Here is a 12,022-nt window from a genome sequence, read left to right as displayed (position 1 = left end):
GCATGCGTAGCCTTTAGGAGGCTTGTAGAGTGCTCTTGGGGGTGGGGGGCAAAAACCGGTCTGTTTTTCACACTTTTTTGCCCTCCCCAGCCCCCAGGAGCACTTTGCAGGCCTCCCAAACCCTCTGCACATCCATTTTTGTGAAGGGGGTGGGTTTTTGGGAGGCCAAAAATGCTGTATTCAATGTATAAGACACACCCAGATTTTCACCCTTTTTAGGGGGGAAAGGTGCATCTTATACTCTGAAAAATACGGTAATTTCCACCCATTGCTTCTGGTCCTAACTTCAGGTGCTTTGGAGAATAGCTTGACTCCCTCTTCTTTCTGGCAACCCCTGAGATATTGGAAGACTGCTATCATGTCTCTCTAGTCCACGGGTGGCGAACACGCGGCCAAAATAATTGAGGCTCTTTGCCTCTTATCATTATTTTGTATACTGTGGCTCGGATCGCGCGCTTCGGCGCTAAACCTGGAAGTACAGTCGAAGCGCTTGCCTGCGCTCCACCAGCTCGGCTGGGAACGGAGACCCTGAGGAAACGTCTCCGTTCCCAGCCGAGCTGGTGTAGCGCAGGCAAGCGTCGTTGCGTCGACCGTACTTCCGGGTTTAGCGCCGAAGTGCGCGATCCGAGCTTAACAATTTTAACATATATGGACTTGGGCTCTAATTACCACGATTGAGAAACACTGCTGCAAGACCACCGGCGGGCTTCTTTGCATTCAGGCGGAGCGAGCACGCTCGAAGCGGTTTTTATAAGGCCAAATGGGAACGGAAGCGGGGGGAGCCACGCCCTCCCGTCCCCGCCTGGTACAACAGAGACGGGAAGACGAAGCTCTGGGCCTGGTCATCTGCTTCCCCGCCCACCCCGCCCCGGGCAGCAAGGGGTGATGGCGCGGTTGTACCCTGTCCAGCTTCGCGTTTTGTTTATTCTATTGCATTTTTTGAGAGAAATAAACAAAAAAAATTGAGCGGAGGGAAGGGATTTTTCAGTTCTAGGGGAGGAGGCAAAAGGAACAAAAATAAGCCCCACTCCTAAGAGCAAAATATGCTGAGGAAAGCCTTGGGGGGGAGGGGGGAGGTGTAGGTCACTAAAGAAAAAGGAAGCAAAGTGTGGAGAATTCCCGAAACTTACAAAACGAAGTGATACAGAAAATGTAAGAATATATATCCACCGGAGTATAAAGTCATACAGCCCAACAGAAAATAAACGCGATCCAGCAGGAACCCACCACTGCCCGTGTGTCAAATCCCACTGAGATTATCATCCCATCACTCCAACAAGGTAACAAAAAACACCTGACTGAGCATGTTATATTATGTGTTTAATATATTATTGTTAAAATTATATGCTTTTGTGTGAGTGTTTGTCTGTTTTGGCAGGTCACTGCGTGGTGTGGCTCTCTGACTCTCACAGTTTAAAATTTTGGCTCTTTTTGTCGAACTTGTTCGCCACCCCTGCTCTAGTCCTTCTGTTCATTAAACTAGACACACCCAGTTCCTGCAACCGTTCTTCATATGTTTTAGTTTCTAGTCCCCTTATTATCTTTGTTGCTCTTCTCTGCACTCTTTCTAGAGTCTCAACATGGCTCACATTTTCATACAATTGATTTCTCTCTATGTGTACATGCAAGTTTAAGTACATTTAACTAATTAATTTATAAAGTACTATAGTGTTGCATTTTAATTTCTTCACCCTTCCTTCCTTCCTTCCTTCCTTCCTTCCTTCCTTCCTTCCTTCCTTCCTTCTTTCTTTCTTTCTTTCTTTCTTTCTTTCTTTCTTTCTTATATAAACCAGTGACAGGCACATCCTTCTGACTCCAACTTTTCTTGGGACTGGACATTACTTTCACCTTGATTAAAAGATATGATTTGACTATAGCCCTATCAGTCTGGCCTCACCATAATTTCTTTTCCTTAAAAAAAAAAGCTTTCTGAGATATCATCCAAAGTGGAACCTTCATATAGAACCTTATTTATTTGAAATCCTTAGGATGGCATGCTCAACAAGATGATTCTTAAAATCAGTGTTTATTTTATCTTTGCAATACCATAAGTATGCACCAGAGGTGGGTTGCTCCAGGTTCATCCGAATCAGTAGTGGTATTTTTTGCCTGGGTCACACAACCGGCAGCAACTCAGCCTTGCCACGCCCCTGAACTGGTTCCCTTGCCACCACTGATGCTGCCTCCATGTTGTTTTCTAGTGACTGCATGTGAGCAGGACAATTCACATTGAATTGTGCATGCATAGTACGCAGTGAGAAGCGAAGCAACAGTAAAATAGCAACCCACCACTGGTATCCACTGAGTGGTGCAGTGGCCTAGAGGTGGAGCTCTCACCTCACAATCAGGAGGCTGGGAGTTCAATCCTAGGTAGAGGCAGATATTTCTCTCTCTGGGCACAATGAGAATACATCTGCCGAACAAAACTCCACATCGGCAACAGGGAAGGGCATCCGGCCAGCAAACACTCAACTCCATTCAGTTGGTCAGACTCCACCCCACAAGGGATTATGGGGTCGTTAAAAGATTACGATACCATAAGTATCCACTGCTATTCTTGATAGAACACATATATCTATATATATAAAAGCCAAATACTACTCACTCATCACGAAATCTCCAGAACCATAAAACCTAAAAATTTGAAATTCGGCAGGTATCTTCCTCTTAGTGTCTAGGTGTCTTAGTGCCTATAAAGGATTTTTCAAAATGACCTTCAGATCATTAGTATTTCTTATACAGTAATTAACATGCTCTGATACTAAGGAGTTCTACTCCCCCTCCCCACCTGAAAAGAACTCTGTTCCAACTGCCAGTTGCCTCACATTCCATTACCTCAGTTCAAACTGGCAGACGTTCCACTCCTTCACTCAGGAGCCGTCTGGAACTCTTTACAGTTCTAAACATTGTTACCTCACCAAAATGTCTATGCCTTCCAGCTATGGAATTGCAGCGGGAGCGATATTTCCTTATGCATTTCAATCCCCAACCACCACTGAGCCAACAGATTGTGAACAGAATTTCTCCTGCATAGCCCGATCACATAGTTTTGTCGCGAAGCACAGGTATTCAACTAGTAAACTGATGAAATAAATAAAACGTTTGCAACTTACTCTCAGGATAAATATGCAAGAAAAGAGGTGTTTCTTTCAGACATTGTTGTTCCTGTCTCCAAAATGACTTTACTTTTAAATTGCACCCATTTATAGATGTCATCTCTCTCGTTTTGGTGGATACAATAACTGTAACCCTCTGCCAGACTGTCTAAACAATTGCGTTATAAAAGTTTTTAGCTTAGGATGCATTGGGTCCAATATTCTTATACAGCTGAACATCTGCTGGCACTACACATATTTATATATAAGAGAACAGATTTGAAGAGGATGTCTAATGTTAATTTTATAAAGGTGTTTTATTCTGTATTTGCATACATAATGTGGGCAGAAAGAGGCATTCAAATGAATTTGTGCACGGAGCTTCCAATTTTAAGTCATGAAAATGTCAAACAAAAGAATTAGATTATATTTCAAGGGAACTTTTCTAATCAACACATCTATTTCAGACCATAAGTAATTAGTCAGCCATTATTTTCTTTCTTTAAAAAAAAGTCACACCAAAGGAACAAGTGTAAGAATATATTACGAAACGTATGCAGGTTTTGGCTTGAATCCAGCAATGGTAGATGGAAACAATGGAATTCATGCTTATCTTGAATAATCAATTCAAGTATTTTCTGTGGTTGCAAAAAAACCCCAACCCTAAACTTTCCCACCTCTTCCTTGCACAGTGCAAGATAAATACATGGCAACCTCAACTTCTTGCTTTTACATATTAATATATAACTAGTCTGTGAGTCCCTTGGACTGCAAGGTGATCCAACCGTTCAGTCCTGGAGGAGATCAACCCTGACTGCTCTTTAGAAGGCCAGATCTTGGAGAGGAAACTCAAAGACTTTGGCCACCTAAGGAGAAGGACTCCCTGGAGAAGAGTTTGATGCTGGGAACGATGGAGGGCAAAAGAAGAAAGGGACGGCAGAGAAGGAGGTGGCTGGATCGAGTCACCGAAGCACTTGGGGTGACCTTAAGCTGACTCCAGGGGTGGTAGAGGACAGGAAGGCCTGGAGGAACCTTGTCCATTGGGGCATGATGGGTTGAACATGACTTCGCAACTACCAACAACAACATATAACTAGCCATTTCTAAAGCACTAATTGACTGAAGAATAACCAATTGAAGTATTTTCTTTGGTTGCAAAAAAAACATGTCGTCCAGTTGTTTAAAAACTTTTCCAGTTGTTCCAATTATGACCCTTAATCTTATCAAAACTGATTTAGAATCATAAATGTGTATGTACCATATTTTGCAGAGTATAAGACGCACCAAGGTTTTGAAGAGGCAAATTTTAAACAAAGTTTTTGCACTCTGCAAACCTCCCCAAAAACGGCCCATTTTTCACAAAGATGGGCCCATTTTTTTTTGTAGAGTGCTCTTGGGGGTGGGCAAAAACGAGCAAAAAAACCTTTGGTGAAGGGGCGGGGTTTCTGGAGGCAAAAAATGCTGTATTCAATGGATAAGATGCACCCAGATTTTCAGCCTCTTTTTTGAGGAAAAAAGGTGTGTCTTATACTCTGAAAAATACGGTACTTAACCAGTGGAACAGCTTACCTCCAGAAACTGTGAGCGCTCCATCACTGGAGGTTTTTAAGAAGAGTCTAGATGAGGGTGTCAAACTTGATTTCATTGAGGGCCACATCAGTGTTTGACCTCAGGGGGCCAGGGTGGGTGTGGTCAGCTCGACACCACTCGTGTCATGGGCGCCTGTGGTGGCTGGAGCGCTCTACCAGGGAAAACAGGCTCCCGAGCTCCATTTTCGGCTGTGACAGCTTCCTGCAATGCTCTGCCTGCAAAAACAGAGCTTGGGAGGACTGCACACAGCCTGCCTGAACTCCATTTTCACTGCCAGAGGGACCACAGGCCTGTCTTTTGCTGTGTCCAGGGCAGCCCCATGAGCCAGAACTAAGCACCTTGTGGGCTGGGTCTAGCCCGCGGGCCTTGAGTTTGACACCTTGGGTCTAGACCAGTGTTTCTCAAACTTGGCGACTTGAAGTCCTGTGGACTTCAATTCCCAGAATTCCCCAGCCAGCTGGCTGGGGGATTCTGGGAGTTGAAGTCCACAGGACTTCAAGTCGCCAAGTTTGAGAAACACTGGTCTAGACAGTCACTTATCTGAAATAGTACAGATCCGTGATGGCGAACCTATGGTACAGGTGCCAAGAGGTGGCACGCAAAGCCCTCTCCGTGGGCACTCGTGTCGTCGCTAGCTGTTCTTCTGGTTTCCAGCCAGCTGGTCTTCGTGGGTGCCTGAGCGCCAGAAAATGGCCCCCAAAACAACCCCAAAACAGGGTCTTTTGGGGCTGTTTTTCAAGCAGTTTTTGGGCTGTTTTTGCGCAGCAGACAGCTGGTCTTCATGGACACAGAAGCTCCAGAAAACAGCCTTAAAATGGCAAAAGGAAGGGCCGTTTTGGGGTCACTTTCAGGCCATTTTTCAGGCTCTGTTCAGGCCAATTTTCGGACCAGAAAAGAGCTCAAAACAGCCTGAAAACAGCCCAAGCAACAGCCCCAAAACAGGAATGTGCGCATTGACCAGCTGGTCTTTGGGTTTCCAGCACTCCGGCACACTCATACACACATGTATGTACGCAACTACTGGTTTGGGCACTCAGTGCTGAAAAGGTTTGCCATCACTGGTATAGGTTCTCCTGCTTGAGCAGGGGGCTGGACTAGAAGACCTCCAAGGTCCCTTCCAACTCTGTTATTTGATTCTGTAAATGCTGAATTGGCTACTAGTGCCTTCCAGTTGCATTCCAAGGTCTCACTTGAATTCTTTCAAAAGAAAAAAAACCCAGAAAGTCCAGTGGCCTCCTGAAAAAGCACTTTTGGGACAACCATGACTTGGACAACTGAGAATCTCTACAGACCTTTAACTATGCAATTTGGGATGGACACCCTTGGAATGGTGTGGGAGTAGGAATGGATTTCCAGAGGAGGGAAAACATTGCAGACCACAGGAACCATTTGCACCACTCAGGTGACCCCGAGGACACAGGTAAACCTCCAAGTGGCCTCAATGACCCTCTAAAAGGTTGCAAATGACCAGCTGTCTGCAAGGAATACAAATCCTTCCATTCCCCACCATCCAGTCAGAGCTGAAGAAGCTTCTTGGATGAGAAGCGAAATGTCTTCCAAAGAAAAAAAGCAGGAAGCCCAGTTGCCTCTTGAAAAAATCACCTTTGGGACAACCATGACCTGGATGATGGAGAATCTCTACAGATAAAATACACTTCATAATTTCCCATAATCTTATAGCTTCGACTTTTCATTTGATCTCTTTTCGTCGATGATGACATGGTTAAATCACTTTTCCGATCAACCGGAATCTCTGGCGTACAAAGTTTGGGAGCATCTGGTGTGAGTTATTTTCTCCATTCTCCCTCCCCCCCACTGTGATTGTGGGTTTTCATGTGACAACACCTACCTGGGCACCATTTATGCAATAATAACCCTATGTGGAAGTCTTCATTTATTAAAACCTTGATAGAGGCAGCTCACAGGCCCAGGACGAAATATGAAATTTCCGATTGCAATTAAAAGGTCAGAAACAGCCTTTGGAACGGAGATTGAATAATAGCATAAATAATTAGTGTCATAGAGGGCTATACCTGATTATAATGTCTGTCTTGTTACCTTCAAGTCCGACTCACTACTGGCTGCATAGCTGTGCAATTGTTCAGAATTTAATCAGTGGTCTTTTTTTTTTTTTAAAGGCTATTAATTATGCTAAGATCAACCCTGACTGCTCTTTAGAAGGCCAGATCCTGAAGAGGAAACTCAAATCCTTTGGCCACCTAATGAGAAGGAAGGACCGCCTGGAGAAGAGCCTCATGCTGGGAAAGATTGAGGGCAAAAGAAGAAGGGGATGACAGAGAACGAGGTGGCTGGATGGAGTCACCAAAGCAGTCGGTGTGAGCTTAAATGGACTCCAGAGGATGGAAGAGGACAGGAAGGCCTGGAGGAATGTTGTCCACTGGGTCGCAATGGGTCAGACACAACTTCACAGCTAACAACAACAAGAATGGAATAACAGAGTTGGAAGGGACCTTGGAGGTCTTCTAGACCAACCCCCTGTTCTGGCAGGAAACCCTACACCACTTCAGACAAATGTTTGTCCAATCTCTTCTTAAAAACCTCCAGTGTAGGAGGATTTACAATGTCAGAATTTAATCAGTTGTCTTTCTTTTTTAAAAAGGCTATTAATTATGCTAAGATCAACCCTGACTGCTCTTTAGAAGGCCAGATCCTGAAGATGAAGCTCAAATACTTTGGCCACCTGATGAGAAGGAAGGACTCCCTGGAGAAGAGCCTAATGCTGGGAACAATGGAGGGCAAAAGAAGAAGGGGACGACAGAGAAGGAGGTGGATGGATGGAGTCACTGAAACAGTCAGCGTGAGCTTAAATGGACTCTGGATGATGGTAGAGGACGGGAAGGCCTGGAGGAACATTGTCCAGGGGGGTTGCGATGGGTCGGACACGACTTCGCGACAAACAACAACAATTATGCTAACCTTGGTAATTGTGCCTAAATCTACACCATTATCTTTACCTAATTGCATACCTAATGTCCCTGACCTTCCCTAATCGTATGGTATAGATTGATGTTTTTTGGGGGGGAGGGTTTGCATCCAGCACACTGCAAATTACTGTTTATCAATGCGCACGCTCCAAATTATAAACTCAGTGATTAATATCAGGAGCACAGAATATCCATTTGTCAAACATGATAAGGCCAGAATTTGACAGATGCCATAATATCAGATTTGGAAGTAGAATCAACGGCCACCTACAACTGATGGATTATGAGCTGGGGCATATAGTAATAGAAACCATTGCTGGGTCTAGATCAGACCTCGATTTCATTGTGGGCTGCGTCATGGTCGTATTTGACTTTGGGAGGGCTGGGGGAGGGCAAGGTGAGCATGGCCAGTTTGAAGTGACCATGTTGGCAGTGCCTGTAGTGGCCTGAGCGCTCTACCAGTGGAATCGGGCTCCAGAGCTCCATTTCTGGCTGCGATGGCCTCCTGCAGCCCTCCGCCAGTGAAAAGAGCTCAGGGGAGCAAGGTGTGGCTCTCACAAACTCTGTTTCCAGCTGCAACAGCCCCTGAAACCCTCTACCAGTGAAAATGGAGCTCGGGGGACCTGTGCACAGCCTTCACAAACTTTGTTTCCAGCTGCGACAGCCTCCTGCAAACCTCTGCCGGCAAAAACAGAGCCCGGGACGGCTGCATGTTGCCCTCCTGAGCGCGGTTTTCACTGGCAGAAGCACCGTGGACTAGTCCTTTGCTGTTTCCAGATCCAGATCCAGCCCCGGCCCTTGTGTTTGACACCCCCTGTCTAGATTCATGGCTGCTTCTCCAGCTTAAATTGTAACAAATATGACGAGTCGGAAAGGAAGAAATCAAGACCGGAGGACTTTGGGACTGTCATTTGCTCATTCAGTCAGGGCTTCCATAATTCATATGTTCCACATTTTTTTATTCTTGGCTGACATATCAACTGGGAGGCCACATATGCCACAGGTGGCACACAGAGCCCTCTCTGCAGGCATGCCAGCCATCACAGCTCCACCATCCATGTGCGCATGCCAGCTCCCGGCCAGCTGGTCTTCGGGTCTCTGCTGCATATGCATGGGAGAAAAGGCACATGTGGGGGGTGCGCGCATGCATGTGGGGGGCATGCATGGGGGCATTCACATTTTGAGGCCTCATGCAGCACCTTCACACCCCATTTTGGCTTCCAGAAAGCCTTCCAGGCCCAAAATGGGGCACCAGGGTTCATCTTGGGCCTGGAAAGTTGCCTGCACCAGACTGGAAGCCAAAAATGTGGGAGGGTGGAGCGCATGCACACAGAGGGCAGGGAAGCACAGGGGTCGTATGTGCATGCACGAGGGGGTCGCACCCATGAGAAGGGGTGTGGGGTGCATGCAGGGGGACGCATATGCGGGGGGCCAGGGTGCACAGGGCAGAGTTGCACTCACATTGTATTATGGATGTGGGCACGTACCAGTGGTGGGTTTCTGCCGGATCGCACCGGATCGCGCGATCCGGTTGGCCAATGAACCCGGAAGTAAGTTTCCTGCCCCGCCCCTTTCACGGGACGGCGCTTGCCTGCGCTCCACCAGCTCGGGCGCGACCGGAGAAGTTTCTCTTCTCAGAAATGTCTTCAGTGGAGCGGTGGCAGCCTGCGTCCCTTTCAGGAGCTCCACTGAGGAAGCTTCTCCAGTCGCACCCAAGCTGGTTCACGCTGCAGAGACGAAATGCCAGCCTTCGGGTTGCAAACCCCACCTGCCTCCCCTTCGCGCCTCTTGCAGCTGCCAGCTGCTCAGGAAAGGCGGGAGGCTTCAGCTGGCCAACTTGTGTAAGACAAGACAGGCAAGCTGGTGGGCGCATGCCCAGAGGATCCACCACCGCTTCTTCTTTAGGGGTCAGCGGAGGATCGGCTGCGACAGCCTTGCAGAGCAGCGCGCGGAATCCGTCTCTCTCCTCCTCCTACCAGCCGAAGGAAAAGCCCCGGGGAGACGGGCTCCACACGCTGCTCTGCCGGGCTGCAGCGCACGGAGCCCGTCTCCCCGGGGCTTTTCCTTCGGCTGCAGGAGGAGGAGAGAGAAGCCACTTCGGCCACTCTCTTCCAGACACCCAGCTGGGACCGAAAAGGCGCCCTTTTGACCAAGAAGGGATCAGCTGTGGATGTGGAACTGCGGGGGTCTTTCATGTGCGTAAGCTGAGCAGAAGGAACATCCGTTCCTCAAACCCGGACAGCGCTACTCCCACCTCCCCATTGTCCGAGTTGCAGCAAGTGAAGTGACACGGGCGGCAGGCAAAATGAGGCTTCTTTGCCAGCCTCCCAGCTGGCAAAACAGAATTTTTCGCCAACTGGAAGGTATGTGTGTGTGTGTGGGGGGGGAGAGTGAGAAAGAAATAGTAAGAGAGAAAGGAAGGAAGGGAGAGAGAGACAAAGAGAGAGAGAGACAAAGATAGAAAGAGAAAGAGAGAAAGAAAAAGAAGGAAAGAGAAAGAAAGAACGTTGGAGAGAGACACACAAGAAGGATGGAGGGAAGGAAGGGAGGAGGGAGGAAATAAGTGGGGGAGAGAGACGAAAGAAAGAAAGAAAGAAAGAAAGAAAGAAAGAAAGAAAGAAAGAAGGAAGACAGAGGAAGAGAAAGGAAGGAAAGAAAGAAAGAGGGAAAGAGAGGCACAAGAAGGAATGAAGAAAGAAAGTAAGTGGGGGAGAGAGACACAAGAAAGAAAGAAGAAGGAAGGAAGAAAGGAAGAGGGAGAGAGAGACACAAGAAAGGAAGGAAGGAAAGAAAGGAAGGAAGGAAGGAAAGAAAGAGGGAGAGAGAGACACAAGAAAGAAAGGAAGAAGGAAGGAAGAAAGAAAAAGAAAGAAAGAAAAAGGAAGAGAACTTATGATCACAATTGAGACCAAAATTTTGGTTCCTAAGCAAGAGCATTGTTAATTGAGTTTCACCACATTTACAAGTTGGTCACTCCCACCCGGTCACATGACCGCTAAGCCACGCCCACAAAATAGGCCACACCTACAGAATAGGTTCTAAAAAAATTTGAAACCCACCACTGGCACGTACCCACACTTTTGGCATGCAACGACAAAAAGGTTAGCCATCATGGCTGTAGCATAGCAAGGTTGAATTTTATTAGCGAGCAGAGATGAGCTATATATCGGCCTCCGTAATTTCTTCCCCACTGTTTGTTTTTGTTCTATCGCCTCTAGGTGTCTTCAGCAAATTGGCAAGACTGCCGTGTTAATCAAAATCCTGGGCTGTCCTCTAAGGAATGTCACCAGCTTCAATGTTACCTTCCTGAGGCTAAAAAAACATCTTTAGACCTGACATTGATAGTGCTGGAGATAACAGAATAGAATAACAGAATAACAGAGTTGGAAAGCAAACATATTTCTGGGGAAGCATGTTCCATAGATCTAAGAAAACCTGTACTCCAACCATGATTCCTATCCCTCATACTGGGGTAGGATATTATTTAGATTCTGTCAGGACTTGTTGTGACCCACCAGCGGCCAGCAGAGCTGGCAGCGGATTCGGACAGTGAGGAGGTTGGGGAGGAACATGGGCCTGTCCTGGAGTCTGGGGAAGCCTCTGATGAGGGCTCTGTGTCGGAGGCAGAGAGGGGGCCAGAGCCATATGCCAGTTATCAGCTGCCTTCGGAGTCAGACATCAGTGAGGCAGATGAACAGCTGGAGCCTGCTCCCAGTGTGCGCATGTGCAGAGTTGCCAGATGAAGGGAACAGCTAAAGAACAGAGGTCGACTCGGGTGTAAGGCCACAGGTGGACAATGAATGGCCCCTCCCAGAGGAAATTAAAGAGGAGTGAAAGGGGAGTGGAGTTTGTCGGAGACAATTAGTTTGCTTAATTGGTTTGTGACAATCCAAGACTCCTTGCCAAGTTTTGCAGTTATCGACCTGGCAGCTCTCCAAGCCAGATAAGGTCTGTGACTGTAAATCCTCCCTTGAAAGACTTTGCTGGATGTGAATGAGAAGAATTCACAGTCAATTAATAAAAAGGGTTTTCGTCGGGATAAGGAGTTTGCTTCATGCTCTTGGGAAGCCTCGGTTAGAACACGAGCTGACCAAATAAGCTAATCTGGTACTATGCCAAATCGGCATTTATATTTTATGGAAAAAAAACTTTGTGAATTGTGTCTGGAAGTCTAGAGTGAAGTGGCAGCAAGATAAATTCCAGAGTTTTCAAAGATTGCTAAATTCACACTACCAACTATTTCCAACTATTTTTTGGAAGCTGCCTATTTACTGCTTTAAAGAAGTAGGACACATTCAACAAGAGAAGATTGAAAATACACCAGCTTAGCACCTTACATCTTTCATATAGGAAAATGTAGATATGCTTTTATAATGTTTAGGCATTATAAGC

Source organism: Natrix helvetica (assembly GCF_964273705.1).
Source record: "Natrix helvetica genome assembly, chromosome: 7".
Taxonomy (NCBI): domain Eukaryota; kingdom Metazoa; phylum Chordata; class Lepidosauria; order Squamata; family Natricidae; genus Natrix; species Natrix helvetica.
Note: the sequence above shows the minus strand (reverse complement) of the source record.